Here is a 22,213-nt window from a genome sequence, read left to right as displayed (position 1 = left end):
TGCATTCGGACAAAAACAAATATCTAATACTTAGCACACAGATTTTTGAGGCCAGAAATAGGAATATGAAACATTGCTGGGAAGTGGGGTACAATTGTCTGTTTTGACAGAGTTCAAAGCTGAAGACATGATTTTTTCCCTTACCAAAGCTGGAATAATTACCTTTTTTGGACAAGTTTCACACCTGGAGACACCCCAAGTATCCACTGGTGTACCTGTGTGTGACACCCTAAAAAGGGTGTTCTGGTGTCCCACACTAGTGTTCCTGAGTCCAGATGTGTAAACAGCTGCTGATTGTCTACTCCTTACATTACACTGAATCAAGTATGCAACTTATTCTAATTTCAAATACATCTAGACAACAATGTCCTAAACTTCTTTTAATACAAATTAGCATGACCAAATGTAGTTAACTCTGTATCTGCCAAACATTGTATTTAGTTGGCAAATGAACGATGTTTCCTACAACTGATTACTGTGCCCACAAACATGAAAGTCGCCATTTTAAACTGTACAACAGTAAAGAAAAGCACATGGAGCAGCAGGCAAGTAATAATAATAATAGGGACACATAACAACTACTTAAGTTTTAGAAGCACTTTCTTGATCCTTCTGTACTGACCCTGATCCCTCAATTTCAGGTCTGACCAGTGTTTCCTCAATTGCTCCTTGGATTGTTGTACCCCAAAATTCCGGCGCAGACTTCACAACTTTAGATATGATCTTGGCCTTTCTCACATTTGGGTTTAGTTATGGTCCATACTGTTCAGTTATATTACTACACATACTTCCCATCTGTCAGCACTAGAATCCCTTTAGGACCCAGCACAACTCACCTGACACAGCCTGTGTCTGGGAAACAACAGTGATTGGCTAGCTCACGTTTAAATCACCTGTATCAGCATTCAGTCAGTGCGCGTGTTAGAGTTCACTTGTGTTTGATCCAGCTGATATTTGCTCTGTGTCTTTCATGTTTGACCCGGCTTGTTTGACCCTCCGTGCTTGCTTCTGATTTGGTACCGTTTGGATTCTGATCTACCTGTGTATGACCCAGCTTGCCTAGACTACGCTTTGCCTGATTCTACTAGAACCCTCATCTGCAGCAGTGAACCACAAGGTCCAGAAATCATATATCCTCATCTACAGCAGTGAACTACAAGGTCCAGCAATCATCTATCCTCATCTACAGCAGTGAACTACAAGGTGCAGCAATCTTCTACCTTCGTCTGCAGCGGTGTACTACAAGTCCCAGCTGACCTGCTCTGCTTAGACCTGCTCATGGTATGTGCTTTGAACTCTTGTATAATCAGCACACCTGAACTGTTACTTGTTATTATCTGCTCCTAGCCTGACATTAACACGAGCCGATACATAAAGGGAAACCTATCGTGAATCCTGAACAGGCTCAGTTGTTTACACAAGAACTTTGCAGTTTATCACATCAAGTTCAGGAAATGGCCACAGAGCTCACCAAGGTGCAATCTCCTTCTACTACCACCATTACAAAAACTCCATCTGAACCAAAAATTCCTTTGCCCGACCGGTTTTCTGGTGACCGTAAAGGGTTTTGCAACTTTAAAAACAGCTGCAAATTATATTTCAAGTTGAGGCCATCCTCGTCTGGCTCTGAAACTCAGAGGGTTCAAATCATTATCTCTCTACTACAGGGTGACCCCCAGGCTTGGGCCTTTAACCTGGATCCAAACCATCCAGCCCTGCTAACAGTAGATGCCTTCTTTGAAGTCCTTGGGTTGATATATGATGATCCAGATCATGCTGCTACTGCAGAATCGACCCTGCGTAACTTAAAACAAGGAACTACCACAGCTGAATTGTATTGCTAAGAGTTTTCACAGGTGGGCCCCGGAATCTGGCTGGAATGATGCAGCTCTCCACAGCCAGTTTAGAATTGGCCTTTCAGATGCTATTAAAGACACTCTGGTCAACTTCTCCTACCCAGCCTCACTGGAGGAAGCTATGTGTCTAGTCATTAGAATTGACCGCCGCCAGCGAGAGAGGAGGCGAGAACAAACAATGGCTGTGGAAAACTATATACCTTCCTTACCACTTGATTATTCCATCTCCAGTGCCAAATCTGAGGAAAAGCCTATGCAGTTAGGCTCCACCCGGTTATCTGCCCAGGAACACAAACGCCGGTGTAATATGGGACTCTGCTTATACTGTGGCCTCAAGGGTCATATGCTCCGTTCGTGCCCTACACGTCCGGGAAACGCCAGGACCTAGGTGATTGCGGGGAGGTCACCTTAGGTCTACTCTCATCTCCCCAGGGGGACAATCGTATACTTTTACCCGCTGTCATTCACTTTGGGACAGGGGCTCATGAACTGCTGGCCTTGGTGGATTCTGGAGCAGCTGAGAATTTTATTGATAAAACTCTGATCACCTCTTTGCCCTGGAAACTCATGCTCTAGATTGCCCAGTCCGCCTGATCTCCGTGGATAATCGGCCTCTCTCACAAGACCTAGTGCTCCAATCCACCAACCCTTTCCAGTTACAATTAGGGGCTTTACATTGGGAGAAGATTTCATGTCTTGTCATTGACTCTCCATCCACTCCTTTGATCCTAGGCCTTCCTTGGCTTCAGAAGCACAATCCTGTAATTGACTGGCCAACAGGAGATATTCTGGCTTGGCCCAATCAGTGTAAAAAGAGCTGCATCCAGCAACTTGTTCGACTTGATACCTGTCAAGTGGGATTGGAACAGATTCTTTAGTTAACAGCTTTGTTATAAGGACTTTCGGGATGTGTTTTCTAAAGGAATTGCTGACACTTTACCTCCTCATCGCAGTTATGATTGTCCCATTGACCTCTTGCCTGACACTACACCTCCTCGAGGGAGAGTCTTTCCACTGTCTGAACCAGAGAATCTTGCTTTGCAAGAATACATCCAGGAAAACCTAGCTAAGGGTTTCATCCGTCCCTCCACTTCTCCCGCAGGAGCAGGATGCTTCTTTGTCCCGAAGAAGGATGGAGGACTGAGACTTTGTGTTGATTACAGAGGTCTAAATAAAATAACTGTTCCCAATCGGTATCCTCTCCCTCTCATCACAGAGTTGTTCTCTCAAATCCAGGGAGCCAAAATCTTCTCCAAACTGGACTTAAGGGGAGCCTATAATCTGGTGCGAATCCGTGCAGGCGATGAATGGAAGACAGCCTTTAACACCAAGGATGGTCATTACGAATGTCTTGTCATGCCTTTCGGCCTCAGGAATGCACCAGCCGTCTTTCAGAACTTCATGAATGACATTTTCCGTGACATGTTGGGTCGCTTCATGCTTGTATATTTAGACGATATTTTGATATACTCTCCCAATCTTGAAACACATCAGAAGCATGTCTGCTTGGTATTAGCCCGACTAAAGACTCACTCCCTTTTTGTGAAGCCTGAAAAATGTATTTTCCATGTTAAACAAGTACCTTTCCTGGGTTACCTAATTTCTGACACAGGCCTCACCATGGACCCAGCCAAGGTTCAAGCCATTTTAGATTGGGCACCACCTTCAGACCTGAAGGCAGTTCAACGCTTCCTGGGCTTTGCAAATTTCTATCGAAAATTCATTAAGAACTTTGCTACCATTGCACATCCCATCACCTCTCTCACCAGGAAGACTCCTACTACATTTAAATGGACTACTGAAGCCCAGGCAGCCTTCACTCAGTTAAAGCAAGCCTTTACCTCTGCACCAATTCTACGCCATCCTGTTCCTGAGCTACCTTTTATTGTAGAGGTAGATGCATCTGAAGTAGGGGTGGGGGCGCTTTTGTCACAAAAAGATCCTGTAAATGCTGCCATCCACCCTTGTGCCTTCTTGTCCCGTAAATATTCCCCAGCAGAGCGCAATTATGATATAGGCAACAGAGAACTTTTAGCCATAAAGCTAGCTTTGGAGAAGTGGAGACATTGGCTGGAGGGAGCTCGCTATCCATTCATAGTTCTGACTGACCACAAAAACCTTGAATATATCCGTTCTGCTAAAAGACTGAACTCACGTCAAGCCAGGTGGTCACTGTTCTTCTCCAGATTTGACTTCACAATTTCTTATTTACCAGGTCCAAAAAACATTAAGGCTGATGCCTTGTCTCGCAGCTTTTTATCAGAGTCTCCTCCTCCGCTTCCTCCACAACCCATTATCTCTGAGGATAGGATTTTGGCTTTTACCCAGACTGACATCTCTGAGGCCTTGTTACTAGCGCAGGCTGAAGCCCCTCCCTCCACTCCCTCTGGTATGCTCTTTGTGCCCCTGGCTCTTCGTTTGCAGGTATTGCAACAAGTACATGCATAAAAACCTGCAGCACATCCAGGGTTTAGACAAACTTTTGAGATTGTCTCTCGCAACCTCTGGTGGCCATCGCTTAGGCAGGATGTGTTAGCCTTCGTCCAGGCCTGTGAAGTTTGCGCCAGAAGCAAGAGCAGTACCTCTAAGCCCCCCGGTCTCCTTCGTCCTCCTGTCCCTGGACCCATTTATCTATGGACTTTATCACAGACTTGCCTCTGTCCCAGGGATGTTCCACGATCTGGGTGGTGGTAGACAGGTTCAGTAAGATGGCCCACTTTGTTCCCCTTCCAAAGCTTCCATCTGCTAAAGAACTGGCATCTTTATTCATTAAGCATATTTTCAGGCTCCATGGGGCACCAGTTAACATTGTCTCTGACCGTGGCTCTCAGTTTATAGCCCAGTTTTGGAAGGCCCTTTGCTCTCAGATGGGGATTAAATTATCATATTCTTCAGCATATCATCCTGAGACAAATGGCCAAACAGAAAGGACTAATCAGACTCTAGAGAAGATGGTACGTTGTCTGATGGCCAAAGATGAGGTGGAGTGGGTCAACATCCTTCCATGGGCAGAGTTTGCCTTTAATAATTGTGCCAGTACATCTACAGGGACCTCTCCTTTCATTTGTGTTTACGGGTTGCATCCTCGTGTGTGCTCGTTTGATCTTCCGCCCTCTGATGTTCCAGATGCCAACACCACGATTGAACATTTCTCCAAAATCTGGTCCGATGTAAATCATGCTATTTCTCGCTCTGTGCAGGCTTTTAAGAAAACTGCTGACAAGAAGCGCTCAAAGGCACCAGGATATAAAGTTGGTGACAAAGTGTGGTTATCATCTTGGAATCTGTCCCTGCATGTTCCATCTAAAAAGCTTGGCCCAAAATTCATCGGGCCTTATGAAATTTCGGAGATTGTTAATCCTGTGTCCTACAGATTAAAACTTCCCCCATCCATGCGCATTCCAAATGTCTTTCATGTTTCATTGTTGAAACCTGTTCATTCCAGCCTCCTAGTAAATGAACCAGAGCCTGTGGATGTGTTGGACAGTCAAGAATATGAAGTGGCATTTATTCTTGATTCCAGACGAGTGCGCAATTCCTTACAATATCTCGTTCATTGGAAAGGGTTCGGCCCAGAGGATCGATCTTGGTACCAGCTCGTGATCTTCATGCTGATCGACTTAAGAAGAAGTTCCATCTCCGTTATCCAAGTAAGCCTGGGGGTGCAGGAGCAGCCCCTCGAGAAAGGGGGGGGGGGTACTGTCAGCACTAGAATCCCTTTAGGACCCAGCACAACTCACCTGACACAGCCTGTGTCTGGGAAACAACAGTGATTGGCTAGCTCACGTTTAAATCACCTGTATCAGCATTCAGTCAGTGCTCGTGTTAGAGTTCACTTGTGTTTGATCCAGCTGATATTTGCTCTGTGTCTTTCGTGTTTGACCCGGCTTGTTTGACCCTCCGTGCTTGCTTCTGATTTGGTACCGTTTGGATTCTGATATACCTGTGTATGACTCAGCTTGCCTAGACTACGCTTTGCCTGATTCTACTAGAACCCTCATCTGCAGCAGTGAACCACAAGGTCCAGCAATCATATATCCTCATCTACAGCAGTGAACTACAAGGTCCAGCAATCATAGTTTCATAGTTTCATAGTTAGTTAGGTTGAATAAAGACACCAGTCCATCCAGTTCAACCTGAGTGAGTGTCTACAATTGTCCCTATCCCTGTACATTGCACACTCACATCGGTCCCTACCCGCAAGGAGCCCACAATCCAAGGTCCCCATTCATATACCAGGGGCCAATTTTGGACAGAAGCCAATTAACCTACCTGCATGTCTTTGGATCATCTATCCTCATCTACAGCAGTGAACTACAAGGTGCAGCAATCTTCTACCTTCGTCTGCAGCGGTGTACTACAAGTCCCAGCTGACCTGCTCTGCTTAGACCTGCTCATGGTATGTGCTTTGAACTCTTGTATAATCAGCACACCTGAACTGTTACTTGTTATTATCTGCTCCTAGCCTGACACCATCATAGTCGGCCCTCTTCAAGACGTCCACCATCTCCACCATCTCACTAAAAGCCATATTTGAGGCCTCCTGGATCGGGGTGTTTCTTGCGGGACTTTCCTCCTCGTTACTGCTATTATGCACCTGCTGTGTCTCCGCCATGTTCCGGGCGGAGTTTCACGCATGCGCAGTGTATATAAAATTAACACGTGTGTGTCGTACGTACGTTCTGTGTGTGGAGGAAGGAGGACCAGAAGTGCCGAACGTTATAACGAAGGTAACATTTTAACTTGGGACATCAGTGGCCTATACTGATTCTAGATTGAGGCCTATATTGGGATACGATTAGGAGAATTTAGCCTGATATTTAGTGTTTTTGTCTTGTGTTTGGTCGTTCGGCAAAGATGAAACAATTCAAAGACCCAGAATTTATGGGCCAGTTCATAGACAATTACAGGGATATGCAAAATTTATATTGCAATAAACCAGCTAGGAAGGCATCGCTGGAGAAAACTGCTGCAATTTGTGAAGATGCGGGTCCCCGACGCAGACATCGAATTTGTGGAGAAGAAAATTGGTAGCTTGAGAAGCACATATAGGAAGGAGCTTAATAAGGTCCAGGCTTCCAAGAGATCAGGAGCAGCAGCAGAGGATGTGTATTTACCCAGTCTGTGGTACTACAACAGGATGCGGCTTCTGGAAAACCAGATTGAAGGCAGGGAATTCCATCCACCCTTCCCTCAACCCCAGCTGAGGCTTCCTAGGACCAACCAGAGCCTTCCATCCTGGAAGAAGTTGAGGAACCCAGCTGAAGCCGGGTATAGTATTTTTTAACATATTTATTGTCCCAAAATTATTGTTGTTAACTAGATATTATTATTGATAACAAATGAATGATTTAACAAAAAGAGTTTGACATATCAATAGACAGTAGGGGCCAAAAATGATTATGACAAGAATGAAAAATGCTGGGGTCAGAATGATAGTCTTTTCTTTTTATTAACATTCAATTTGCAAAATTGTGTCTGATTGATGAACCAAAAACTAAAACTATGTCCCTTTTTCATACACAGGAAGACCTCAGCCAGGACAAAGCTCTGGAATGTGGCAGACAGGAGGAGGCGGGGGTAAGTGACAGCCAGGAGGTGGCGGGGCCCTGTAGCCTCACCCAATCCCAGGTGCCTACCCTCCGCCTTACAACAAAAAGGGCCAGGAAGGGGAGTAACGTGGAGGAGGCAGCACTGGGCCTCATTAAGGAGGCTAATGCAGCCCTGAAACCCCCCCAAATCTGAAGAGGCCTATGGCTGCTAAATTGCAGAAAATGGAGGAGGCACAAGCCACATGTGTGAAAAAAATATTTTTGAGGCCATTCATAAGGGGTTGAGGGGCCAAATGAGTGATAACATGCACTTATGTGCTCTCTTCCATCCTCCTCCTCCTCCTGCCACAAGTCCACATCCAGAACCACAGCCTCCAAGGAAGGCTGCATGGAAGGCTGCAGGGAAGCGTGGAGGGAAGGCTGCAAGGAAGACAAGAAAGTAATGGCCTGGGTTCAATCTGGTCTGACAGAAGTTGCAGGCTGTTATAGTACCACAGCCTGGGGACATATATGTCATCTGCTGCTGTTCCTGATCTCTGGGAGTCCTGGGCCAGATTGTGCTCTCTATTATATGGACTTCTCAAGCTACCATTTTTTTTTCCAAATAGTTGATGTCTGCCCTGGGGTAGAAAGGCTTGGCAAATTCCAGCAGTTTCTCCAGTGTTGATTTCCTCTTTATTTTGTTATGAGCCAGAATAAGAATTGCCTATGTGTTTTTCTTCAAATAGGACAGTTTGTTTGTGAGTAGGCAGGTACATTTCAAAAATACAATGTCAAATTAACAAGGGACACCAAACAACCTCCTTGAGGTTAAAAAATACAAGATAATAAGGTTGTTGTGGTAACTTGACACAAAAAAAAGAAATAAAATATGGAGATCACTATAAAATAATTAAAAAATAATCCAGAAAACAGGAGATCTTGAAAAAAAAAAACTTGACATTAAAAAACAAACAAACATTATTATGGAGATCTGGCTTTAAACAAAAAAAATATTATTCGTGAGATCACGAGAAATAATAAAAGAAATCAGTTTGTGAGAACTCTGTGTGAGTATGAACAGCAAAACAACTTCATTCTTCTAGCATTATAAAGAAGAGAATGCACTGCATTAAACTATTTTAAAAATTGCAAGGTGACGAATGTGCTTTCTCCATTACAAATGGTAGTTTTACCAGACCGAGCACTTCCGTCTCGTACTTGATTCTGGTCATGCGTGATTTTTTGCGCGTCGGAACTGCATACAGACGAACGTATTTTCAAATAGGAACTTTTTCCGACTGAAAAATGGAGAACCTGCTCTCAATCTTTTTCTGGCATTCTGCACCCTCCCCATGTTGAGGGCATGTGGCCTGGTACAGTTCAGGAGGGGGGGGGGGTGCTCTATCATCCCCCTTCCAGTTTGCGTGATTGGATAAGGGTCTGGTATGGATTTTTGGGGGGACCCCACAATTTTTTTTTTACATTTTGGTACGGGGTTCCCCTTAATATCCATACCAGACCTGAAGGGCCTGGTATGGAATTTGGGGGGATGAGTTCTTTTATCTGAATTTCTGGGACCCGACAATTCATTATAGCCACGAATACTTTCTTTTAAATTACTTTTATTCCTTTAGAAATATTTTGTGCAGGGACTGTTCTAAACACGGGAAACATGCGCCACTTTACAGGCATACTATAGACACCCCCCAAGTATGAAATTTAAAGGAATATTTCACTTTTATTGTTTTACGTTAAGCATTATTAAAATCACTGCTCCCAAAAAAACTGAAGTTTTTAAAACTTTTTTTTGCATTGATACATGTCCCCTGGGGCAGGACCCAGGTCCTCAAACACTTTTTATGACAATACCATGCATATAAGCCTTTAAAAGTAGCACTTTTTATTTCTCCCATAGACTTTTAAAGGGTGTTCTGCGGCTTTCGAATTTGCCGCGGACACCCCAAAGTGTTCGCTATTCGGCGAACAGTCAACCACCCGATGTTCGAGTCGAACTTATGCTCGACTCGAACATCGGCCTCATTCCCTAATATCGAATATCGACACTCTACAGAAATAACAAATTATCCAAAAATGAATTAAACATAACATAACGAATATAACAGAACAAAATTATGCAACTTGACAAGAAAAGAGCTCCTCATGCCTTTCTGGGAGAGAGGCATTTAGCCTCAGACAAGAATGTGAGATTCTTATGGTCAGTAAGAATGAGAAGCGGCACAGTGGTACCTTCGAGGAGATGTCTCCATCCTTTCAGGGCTTAAATGATTGCCAACAGCTATCTGTCACCAGTCTCATAATTGCACTCTGCAGGTGACAATTTCTTGGAAAAGTAGCCACAAGGATGCATTGTGCTCTCAGAGGTAGGACGTTAAGACAGAAGGGTGCCAACACCAGTCTCAGAAGCATCAACCTCAAGGATAAAAGGTAAGGTAGGATCAGGATGTGCCAACACAGGAGCAGAGACAAAGGCAGCCTGGAGACTCTCAAAACCCTTAATGGACTCCAGAGACCAACTCTGTGGGTCACCTTCCTTTCTGGTCTTATCAGTCAGGGGCATGACCAGAGATGAGAAGTTATGAATAAACTTCCAATAATAGTTAGCAAAGCCCAGGAAACACCATAGAGGATGTAAACCCACGTTTTGGGGCCACTGTAAGACTGCCAAAAGTTTCTCTGGGTCCATTGAAAAACCAGCAGTGGAAATTACATAACCCAGGAATTTAACGATGGAACTCGCACTTCTTCAGTTTACAATAGAGATTGTTCTCTCTTAGTTTCTAAAGCACACGACAAATGTGTAAAATATGAAGATATCATCGTGATAAACCACCACATATAACTGCAACCAATCTCGGAGGACATTGTTAATAAATTCCTGGAAAACAAAGGGCAAAAGGCATTACGAGGTACTACTCATAATGCCTAATTATTAATAATTTAATAATTATAATAATAATTATTAGTTGCTATAATTAATAATTATAATTCATAATGTTCTGGCCCTTCATAATCCTCATGAGATTTTATGCCCCTCTCAAATCAAGCTTTGTGAAAACCGTTGCTCCCTTGAGGTAGTCAAATAACTCCTTAATCAACGGAATTGTATAGGCATTCTTAATCATGAAAAGGTCTCAGTTCACCACTCTTCTTCTTCACAAAGAAGAAACCAGCACCAGCAGGAGACAAGGATTTGCGGATGAAACCTCGAGAAAGTGCATCTGCAACATACTCCTATATGGCCTTATCCTCTAAAATCGACAAAGGGTAAATCCGGGTCACGAGGGAGTATGGCACCAGGTTGAAGGTCAATTGCACAATCATATGACCAGTGTGGAGGCAAACTACCGGCTTGACCTTTGTCAAACACATTGCTAAAATCGCGGTACTCCTCCGGCAGGGAGGAGAGTCAAGAGGTGCACAGGACCTTGGCTACCTTCTGGAAGCGTGTCATACTGCATTGTGGCGACCAGGAGAGAACCTCACACGGAGCCAATCAAAAGAGGGGTTGTGCATCTGTAACCAAGGATAACCAATAACCATGAAAAGGTCTCAGTCCAACTGGCTCCAGGTCGCGACCCCCAGGGTCCCCCAGCTCGCACCCACAGTAGCCAACAGGAGGATAGGGATGGTGAGGGACAAAGCCAAGGTCGGGGCCACAAGCAGACAAGAATAGTCAGGGACACGCCAAAAGGTCAGGATCACAGGCAAACAGGGATAGTCAGGACACGCTAAAGTCGGTAACGGAAAACAGTAGAAGAGCACACGGCAGGTAACAGGAAGCTAACACACAAACGTTGATCAGCAGGATTGGCTAGCAGTGCACAGGTTAATATAGAGTTGTCTTATAGGAGCTAGGGTGGAGCCATGCCAGAGGATGGATTATAAAAGCAGTCAGGTGAGGCTCGGCTGGTCTCTAGAAATGAACACAGAAATGGAGACAGGTAAGCAGACGAACTCTATTGCAAAACCATGACAGTACCCCCCTCTTACGAGGCCTCCCCCTTCCCCGCCTGGGACCAGGTTTAGAGGGGAACTTCAAATGAAACTTCCTCAACAGACGAGGTGCAAAGACCTCAAAAGCCGAAATCCACAGCCTCTCCTCAGGACCAAAACCTTTCCAGTGCACGAGGTACTGGAGAATGCCTCTACAGAGTCGGGAATCCATAATTTGTCTAACCTCGTACTCCGGATCATCCTCAGAGACCGGTGCTATGGTAGAGAGAGAGGACGAGAGAACTTATTGAGGGCTAAAGGCTTCAGAAGGGCAACATGGAAGGAGTTAGAGATTTTGAGGCTTTTGGGAATCTGGAGCTTGAAACAAACCGGATTCAGTTTAGTAATTATGGTGTATGGACCAATGAATCTTGGGGCGAATTTGAGAGAAGGAACCCAGAGTTTGATGTTCCTGGTGGAGAGCCAGACTTTGTCTCCTGGCTGAAGAGAAGGCGGCTTACGCCTGCGACGGTCAGCAAAACTCTTGAATTTGTTGGCAGCTTTCTGGAGGGAATCATGAACATCAGCCCACATGGAATTGAATGATTCCTGAACAGTAGCCAAAGCTGGAATGTCAGAAGAACAAGTCATAGGAAGAGGAAGCTGAGGATGTCTTCCATAAACAGTGACAAAGGGTGTTTTCTGAGAACTGACGTTAACATGATTATTGTGGGAGAACTCAGCCCACGGTAATAGTGATGCCCAATCATCATGATGGGCAGAGACCAAGGTACGGAGAAAGACCTCCAACTCCTGATTAACTCTCTCAGTCTGGCCATTGGATTGGGGATGATAAGAAGAGGTAAAATCCAAGGTAATGTTGAGGGATTTGCAAAAGGCTCCCCAAAAACGAAAAATAAACTGCACACCCCTGTCCGAAACGACATGAGAAGGAACACCATGAAGGCGGAAAATCTCTCGTACAAAAATGGGAACCAAGGCAGGGGCAGAAGTGAGACCAGGAAGAGGAACAAAATGAGCCATCTTGGAGAACCGATCGATTACTACCCAAATGGCCGTATTATTCTCAGACAGTGGAAGATCAGTGATAAAATCCATGGTGATATGAGACCAGGGCTCCTTAGGAATGGGCAAGGGCATGAGAAGACCAGCAGGGGCTTGAGTGGAAGATTTAGACTGAGCACAGACGTGACAAGCCTTAACATAGTCTTTAACATCTGAGCGGAGATTAGGCCACCAGTAGTGACGACTGATGAGCAGGAAGGATCGGAGGAACCCAGCATGACCTGCCACCTTGGAATCATGTCCCCAACGAAGGATCTTTAGTTCTTAGTTCTGTGGGAACAAAGGTCTTACCAGGAGGAATTTTTGATTCCAGGGTGGTAGAATGGGCAACAATGCATGAGGTAGGAATGATCGGCTCAGGATCAGGGTTGGACTCCTCGTCCAAAGTGTCAAATGACCTAGAGAGCGCATCAGCTCGACCGTTGCAGGAACCAGGTTTGTACGTAATCGTGAATTTAAAACAAGAAAAGAAGAGACTCCCCCTGGCCTGTCTGGGGTTCAGACGTTTAGCATTCTGTAGGTACTGTAGATTCTTATGATCAGTAAAGATCGTTCTGGAGTGAGGGGAACCTTCCAAGAGATGACGCCACTCCTCCAACGCCAATTTAATTGTGAAAAGTTCCCGATCACCAATGGCATAATTTCTCTCTGCCTGAGAATTTTTTTTGGAGAAGAACGCACATGGTTGACGTTTCTTCTCAAAGTCCTGAAGTAGCACAGCTCCCACCCCCATCGAAGAAGCGTCTACTTCAATAAAAAATGGGTCCTCAGGATTTGGTCTCCTCAAGAGGGGTCCAGAGACAAAGGCCTGTTTCAGATCGTGAAATGCAGAGACAGCCTCAGGGGGCCAGTCTTTGGCATTCGCACCCTTCTTGGTCAAAGCGATAATAGGCGCAGCAATGGAAGAGTAATTCCTTATGAACTGCCTATAATAATTTGTGAAGCCAAGAAAGCGCTGTGTGGCGTTGAGGCTAGCGGGAAGGGGCCAGTTGGTAATGGCTGAGACCTTTCCGGGATCCATGCGAAGACCCGCACTAGAAACAAAACATCCCAGAAACAGGACCTCGGAACATTCAAAGGAACATTTCTCCATCTTGGCATAGAGATTGTTCTCTCTAAGGCGCTGAAGTACGGTGCGTACATGGTTTCTGTGAGCAGGCAGATTTTCGGAAAAGATGACAATATCATCCAGATAGATGACAACAAACTGGTACAGTAGATCCCTGAATATTTCATTGACAAAGTTCTGGAACACAGCTGGAGCATTACACAAACCAAAAGACATAACCAGGTATTCGTAATGCCCGTCCCTAGTGTTAAACGTGGTCTTCCATTTGTCACCTTCCCGTATTCGAATGAGATTGTATGCACCTCTGAGATCCAACTTAGTGAAAATGGAAGCCCCCTTCAACCTGTCAAATAGCTCAGATATTAGAGGTAAGGGGTAATGGTTTTTAATAGTCACAGCGTTTAAACCTCTATAGTCGATGCAGGGTCTGAGGGTACCATCCTTTTTGGCAATGAAAAAGAACCCTGCTCCTGCAGGCGATGAGGATTTCCGGATGAAACCACTCTCCAGGTTCTCGGCGACATGCTCAGACATGGCCTGGGTCTCTGGAATGGACAAAGGGTAGATACGACCCCTGGGCAGGGTTGCTCCAGGGACAAGGTCAATAGCACAGTCAAAAGATCTGTGGGGAGGAAGCACCTCAGCAGACTTCTTGCAGAACACATCCCGGAAATTGCTGTATGCCGCGGGAAGATCGGACGATACAGATGTGGTAGCAATGGGAAGTTTTCTCTTGGGGGTCACCTTGGGAAGACAGGACGAGAAACACGAAGGACCCCAAGCCAGGATCTGCCTAGAGACCCAGTCCACATGTGGCGAGTGGAGCTGTAGCCAAGGAAGGCCCAATACAATGGGGGTAGAGGCCTTGGGTAGGATGAAGAAGGAGATCCACTCCTGGTGGAGTATCCCTACCGACATCCTAATAGGTAGCGTCTGGAAATGGATAGGGCCCCCTGGGAGCACAGTGCCATCAATTGCCGAGACTACCAGTGGAGTAGCGAGGGGAGAAAGGGTAAACTTCATAGAAGAAGCAGTTCTCCAGTCCATAAAATTGCCAGCAGCCCCGGAGTCCAGATATGCTAGGACCGATTGGGGAGAAGTGCCTACATGGAGGAACACCAGAAGAAGGAGACAAGAAGGTGATGTTTCTGGGTCCAATACTCCACCTTCCAAATGTATTAGACCTGAGCGTTTCCTGGATGGAGCGAGCAGGAGTCACAATAAAGACACAAGCCCAGAGTTCTGCGTCTAACACGTTCTTCGGGGGTTAGTCTGGTCCGGCCCAGCTGCATGGGTTCCTCAGCAGACAGAGGATGCTCCACAGGGCGACGGGGAAAAACTCAGGCTGACTAGGACCTAGGGGGTGCTGGCGTCTTTTTTCTAAGGACCTCTCCTGGAAATGAATGTCAATCTGATTGCACAAGGAAATTACATCGTTCAGACCGGCGGGGATAGCTCTTCCTGCTAATTCGTCCTTCACTCGGTCAGAGAGGCCATGTAAAAAGGTTGCAACCAGGGCCTCATTGTTCCAGCTCAATTCCGCTGTAAGGATACGGAACTGAAGTGCATGTTGTCCCACTGAACAAGATTCTTGGCGAAGGCGTAAAAGGGCACTAGCCGCAGAAGAAACCCGAGCGGGCTCCTCGAAGATGTTACGAAAGAGCTTCAAGAAGGTGGACAGGCTGGAAACCACTGGATCATTTTTCTCCCACAGGGGAGCAGCCCAGGCTAGAGCTTCACCGGAGAGGAGGGAAATTATATAGGCTACCTTTGCCCGATCAGACAGAAAGTTTTGAGGCTGGAGCTCAAAATGAATGGTGCATTGGCTGAGGAAGCCCCTGCAGGCCTTGGAGTCCCCAGAGAAACGGGACAGAGCTGGCAGTACTAATGAATGCGTGGATGCGACTGGTGCGATAGGTGCAGTCACAGACTGTACTTGAGGCTGCAGGTTCGGGGTCCCCAAGGAAGCCTGTAGCTGCTCGAAGCGGGAAGCCAGATCTTGAAGGAATCGCATCACCTGAGTCTGATTAGATTCCTGGGTTTCAAGTCTCCGAACTATGCCCTGCAAAGGATCGACTGCAGGAAGCGGCACGTCAGCCGGGTCCATGGCTGATCAAACTGTCAGGTCACCTAGAGCCCAGATGACAGATGCACACCGTAGGGCTTAGGAGTGCACCGCAAGGTTGTGGACCCTACGGCTGACTGCTGCGGACAGGGGTCAAGGTTATGGGAAGGCAGGGCCACCAGAACACCAAGATGGATCCCACCGGGGTTAGAGCGTAAGATTCCCTGGGGCGCGGAGTCTAAGAGCCAGCAGGTGTTCACCAGAGCCTCGAGTGGTGAGGATGGACTTGGCTGCAACTGGCTCCAGGTCGTGACCCCCAGGGTCCCCCAGCTCGCACCCACGGTAGCCAACAGGAGGATAGGGATGGTGAGGGACAAAGCCAAGGTCGGGGCCACAAGCAGACAAGAATAGTCGGGGACACGCCAAAAGGTCAGGATCACAGGCAAACAGGGATAGTCAAGACACGCCAAAGTCGGTAACGGAAAACAGTAGAAGAGCACACGGCAGGTAACAGGAAGCTAACACACAAAGGTTGATCAGCAGGATTGGCTAGCAGTGCACAGGTTAATATAGAGTTGTCTGATAGGAGCTAGGGTGGAGCCATGCCAGAAGATGGATTATAAAAGCAGTCAGGTGAGGCTCGGCTGGTCTCTAGAAATGAACACATGGAGACAGGTAAGCAGACGAACTCTATTGCATAACCATGACAGCCCATAGTTGGTATAGAGGCTAGCATTGTGTCCCCTCCAAAAGCCTCTGTCCCGGGTGAGTCTATCAGACCGTCCTAATACTTTATTTATTGTTCTAATTTGTTTCACTGTCAGCTGGAGGAAAAAACGATTAAGTATACATTTTGTGGCCAAAAGTGTAAATAAACTTTAAGCTGAACAGTCATTGGATTTTGTTTTTGACAGATCTACCTTTATTTTTTTTCAACTCCACAGTAAACCAACATGCTTTACAACTGCAGAACCCATCAGAGAAGAAAACCATGTGTGATGGAGCTGACCAGATTCAAAAGGGTTTGATTTAGAACCCATTCACACTATTTCACTAAGGTAATGTGTTGTTACTAGGGATGAGCCGAACACCCCCCTGTTCGGTTCGCACCAGAACTTTCGAACGGACCCCAAATTCGAACGAACTTTAGAACCCCATTGAAGTCTATGGGACTCGAACGTTCGAAATGAAAAGTGCTAATTTTAATGGCTAATATGCAAGATACTGTCCTAAAAAGGGTTTGGGGACCTGGCTCCTGCCCCAGGGGACATGGGTCAATGCCTAAAATGTTTTTAAAAATGGCCGTTTTGGCGGGAGCACTGATTTTAATGACGATTAAAGTGAAAAAAAGTGAAATATTCCTTTAAATATGGTGCCTGGGGGGTGTCTGTAGTATGCCTGTGAAGTGCCACATGTTTCCCGTGTTTAGAACAGTCCCTGCACAAAATGACATTAAACGGAAATAACATCATTTAAAACTGCTTGCGGTTTTAATGTTATATCTGGTTCCTGCAATATGGTTGAAAATCATTGAGAAAAATGGCATGGGTAGCCCTCCCTGCCCATTACCAGCCCCTTTAGGTCTTGTACGGATATTAAGGGGAACCCCGTACCCATATTAAAAAAAGGAAATGCGTGTGGCCCCCAGGCCCTATATACTCAGAACAGCAGTATACAGGCGGTGCAAACAAGACAGGGACTGTGTAGGTTTGTTGTGTTAAGTTGAATCTGTTTGTAATTTTCAACTGGTACATTTTTAAAGTGTAGCTCCAGTCAAAATAACTATTTTTAAGCTTTTTGGAAAACATAGGGAAGGGTTATCACCCCTGTATAATTTGTTTTGTCGTCCATCTTTTTTCATCTCACTTGCTGTTGTCTCCTTCCGTTTGCAAGTAGGAGATGTTTGTAAATTGGATGTTTGAAAGTAGGGGCCTGCCCTATATGCTCTGCAGAAATGGCGGAACAAGGTGTTGGTTTTGCCACAACATTGTAAGCCCTCCAAGTGACTCTTGGTGGGCGCTGGAGCGCCCTGCTGTGAACGATTATATCAAGAATTGTAATTACATGCCATTGTTGAACAGTGGTAGAAAAATTGACCTTTGGTGGTTGTGGTGCTGGTGCCACAACACTATAAGTCCTCACCGTTACTCTGGGTGGGCACAGGAAGGGGCCCTCCTGTGAAATATTATATCAAGAATTGTAATTACATGTCCCTGTTAAACAGGGGCAGAAAAATTGGGCCTTAGGCACTGGTGCTGGTGCCACCACACTGCAACCTCTGCCATATACTCTAGTTTTATTGCAGGAATTAGCCCTGCTGCAAAGCATTGCATCAAGAATTGTAATTAAACGCCCCTGTTAAACAGGGGCAGAAAAATTGGGCTGATGGCATCAACCAGAACCAGAAATGTTCTTCCAACATATCAGCGGAGGAGGAAGAGGATAGATAATCAACATAACAGGACAGTCACTCAGCATCAGCATAGGCAGTCTTGAAGGGATGTGATATTTAAAAAAAATGATTCTGTTACATCAGCTTCAGGTGCTTGGTAGCTGTGGGTGATCCAAGACTGATTCATCTTGATGAAGGTCAGTCGATCAACTGATTCGGTGGCAGGCGCACCCTGTGATCGGTAACAAAGCCACCAGCAGCACTGAAGGTGCGTTCTGAAAGAACGCTGGATGCAGGACAGGCCAGTAGCTCAATTGCATACTGTGCAAGCTCTGGCCAGTGATCCATCCTCAAGACCCAGTAAGCCAGAGGATTTTCGGTGGGAAAGGTGTCCAAGTCTGACCTTGCCCCTAGGTATTCCTGCACCATGTAAATCAGACGCTGGCGATGGGTGCTGGAACCGATCATACCTTGGGGCTGCAGACTAAAAAATTGTCTGAAAGCATCAGTCAGACGCCCACCTTCTCCACTGCTCCTTCTGACCGATGCCTCAGCAACACGTTGTCCAGGACCAGGAGTTTGTAACCTCCCAGTCTCTGGGAACGCGTTGCACAGACCTTTCTGCAAGGCCTCCCAGAGATGTCTCATCCTCTGCTCCCTCTGCAATGGCAAGATAAGGTCGGCAACCTTACCCTTGTACCGTGGATCAAGGAGAGTGGCCAGCCAGTAATGGTCCCTCTCCTTGATCCGAAGAATACGAGGATCCTTCCGCAGGCTTTGCAGGATCAGGGAGGCCATGCAGCGTAGGTTAGCTGAGGCATTCGGTCCGGAGTCCTCTGGGTCACTAAGGACAACATGATCTGCAGCTACCTCCTCCCAGCCACGTACAAGTCCACGTGTTTCTTGGGACTGTAAATCATCCCTACAAGACTGCTGCTGCTGCTGCTGCTGCTGCTGATGCTGATGCTGAGTGCCAGCCTCCACCTCCATGCTGACACAATCATCCTCCTCCTCCTCTTCCTCCTCCTCATCCTCTTCCTGTGTGATGGGTGGCACAGCAGGAACACTGTCTGGTTAAAGGGGACCTTGAGAGGCAAAGAAGTCCTCCTCTTCCTGCCTCTGTTCTGCCTCAAGTGCCCTGTCCATTATTCAATGCAGCATATGCTCCAAGAGGTGGACAAGAGGTACAGTGTCACTGATGCATGCACTGTCACTGCTCACCATCCTTGTGGCCTCCTCAAACGGTGACAGGGCAGTGCATGCATCCCTGATCATGCCCCACTGGCGTGGTGAGAAAAAACCAAGCTCCCCTGACCCTGTCCTGGTGCCGTAGTCACACAGGTACTCATTGATGGCCCTCTGCTGCGTGTGCAGCCACTGCAGCATGGCCAATGTTGAGTTCCATCTGGTGGGCATGTCACATATAAGGCGGTTCTTGGGCAGGTTCAACTCCTTTTGGAGCTCAGCCAGCCGAGCACAGGCATTAAATGATCGTCGGAAATGCACACAGACTTTCCTGGCCTGCTTCAGGACATCCTGTGAGCCGGGGTACCTGCCCAAGAACCGCTGCACCACCAGGTTAAGGACGTGAGCTACACAGGGCACATGGGTCTGTTGTCCCTGTCGGAGGGCGGAGAGGAGGTTGGTGCCATTGTCACAAACCACCATTCCTGGCTTGAGCTGGCGTGGCGTCAACCACCTCTCGGCCTGCCCCTGCAGAGCTGACAAAACATCCGCCCCAGTGTGGCTCCTGTCCCCCAAACAAACCAGCGCAAGCACGGCATGGCATCGTTTTGCCTGCGTACTTGCGTAGCCCCTGGAACGCCTACGAAGCACCGCTGGTTCTGAGGACAGAGCACTGGAAGAGGCCATGGAGGAAGAAGAAGAGGAGGGGGTGGAGGAGAGAGGTGTGTCACAACCAATAGTAGCATTTTGGAGGCGTGGTGGCGGAACAACCTCCAACACTACTGCACCTTGTCCTGCATCCTTCCCAGCTGCCAGAAGAGTGACCCAATGGGCCGTGAAAGACAGGTAACGTCCCTGTCCATGCCTGCTGGACCATGAGTCAGCGGTAATATGCACCTTACCGCTGACCGCCCTGTCCAGCGAGGCAAGGACATTGCCTTCCACATGCCGGTAGAGAGCCGGAATCGCCTTCCGTGAGAAAAAGTGGCGTTTGGGGACCTGCCACTGAGGAACCGCACATTGTACAAACTCACGGAAGGGGGCCGAGTCTACCAACTGAAAAGGCAGCAGTTGAAGTGCTAGCAATTTAGCCAAGCTAGCATTCAACCGCTGGGCATGTGGATGGCTGGGAGTGAACTTCTTTCGCCGGTCCAGCAGCTGGGGCAGGGACATTTGCCTGCTATAATCGGACGTGGGTGTACCGCTAGCAGAGTTCCCGGAAGCACTTGGCTGTGACACACCTAATTTTACACCTTCATTCCTCTCAGAGCAGGTTTCAGAGAGGACTGAAGGTCTAGTGGGGTTGGAGATGCCAGCTGATGAGGAGCAAGGAGAGGTCCGCTTTGTTCTTTGGTGTGGGTCTTTGAGGTACGCTTGCCAACGAGCTGCATGGCAGGTCAACATATGTCTGGTCAAGCATGTGGTGCCCAAGCGGCTGATGTTTTGGCCACGTGAGATATGCTTGAGACATATGTTGCAAATAGCAGCGGTGTGATCTGATGCACTCGTCTCAAAAAATGCCCACACCAAAGAACTTTTAGAATAACGCGCAGAGGCAGCGCTCTGCACAGGCGGAGCTCTGCGGTGTGATTCAGTCGGTGTGCTGCCCCTAAGCTGGCCCCCGGAGGGCATCCTGCCTCGTTGGACATGTGCCTCCTCCTCCTCTCTCCTTCCAGGCACCCACGTGGAGTCAGTGCCCTCATCATCCCCTCCCTCTTCATCGCTGTAGCAAACCTGGCAGTATGCTGCAGCTTGTGGAACATGACTGCCAGATTGCTGTCCTTCTTGAGCATCCCCTCTCTCTGCGCTCACGCTACTGCCTTCCTCTAGCTGAGTGTCATCATCAGAGCCCACAAAACACTGGACATCCTCCTGGAGCATGTACCCAACACTGTGCTCAACTCAAAGAGTTCAGGAGACTCCTCAGGAGGACGTGGTGGGTCTAGGGAAGGAGTCACTGATGATGACATTGAGAGGAGGGAAGACGATGCGTTGGCAGCTGCTTTGCTAGTACCCTGAGACTGGGTGAGAGAGGATGAGGAGGATGAAGAGGGCTTGGTCATCCATTCTACCAAGTCGTTGGCATGTTGCGGTTCAACATGTCCTGCTGCCGAAAAGAAGGACAAGCGTGTCCCATGGCCACGTGCTGATGACAATGCACCGCGTCCACAACCAGCACTGTTGTCTCTAGACACAGAGCCCGCTTGCCCTCTTTTATCGGCTCGCGCCTGTCTGCCTCTCCTTGCTGGCCTTCCAGACATGGTAATGGCCTGAAGGGAGTTGGGTAAAAAAGCAGTTGGGTAGTGTATATTGTGCTAGAGGCACACAACACCCACTAACTCCTGCAGATGCCTTTATTATAGAACACCAGAGATAAAGGGGTATATACAGATGTATACTGTGCTGTGCTGGAGGCACACACAACTTCCAATAACTCCTGCAGATGGCAAGTGGGCTCTAATAGAAAACAGCTATGTAGGTGGATATAGCGGTATGTACTGCGTACAGAGCACGCAGACAGCACGCACTATCTCCTAACACTACTGACTGCAAGCTCTATTATAAAAGATAGATCACTAGCTATATAGGTGAGGTGAATATAGCGGTGTATACTGCGGTCAGGGCACGCAGACAATAACCACTACACAACAGCAAGATCGAAAATAGGCCAAAAACGATCGGTGTGTACTGTGTTGAAGGTACACAGAACACCCACTGCTTCAGACGCCAACACACTACACAAGGCCGCCGCGCTGGCGGCCTTATATAGTGTGGTGCGTGCACTAGACAGCCTGAGCTATAATTGGCCACAGGCATCCTGCCTGTGGCCAATCATGGCTCTTCGCTGCTGGCGCTGCGAATGGCCAAGCATGCGGGGTCACAGTGCATGCTTGGCCAATCATGAGCCAGCAATGCACTGCGCCATCGCAGTGCATTGTGGGCCGTGAGCGCCACACGAATTTGGAGCGAACGGACCAAAATGTTCGGACTTTGCCGAACGGACGAACAGCCAATGTTCGAGTTGAACGTATGTTGAACGTATGTTCGACTCGAACACGAAGCTCATCCCTA

The sequence above is a fragment of the Lithobates pipiens genome, unplaced genomic scaffold, assembly GCF_037356315.1.
Source record: "Lithobates pipiens isolate NorthernLeopardFrog02 unplaced genomic scaffold, aLitPip1_a1.2 Scaffold_25, whole genome shotgun sequence".
Lineage (NCBI taxonomy): Eukaryota > Metazoa > Chordata > Amphibia > Anura > Ranidae > Lithobates > Lithobates pipiens.
The sequence above is the reverse complement of the archived record's forward strand: the minus strand, read 5'-3'. Positions refer to the sequence as shown.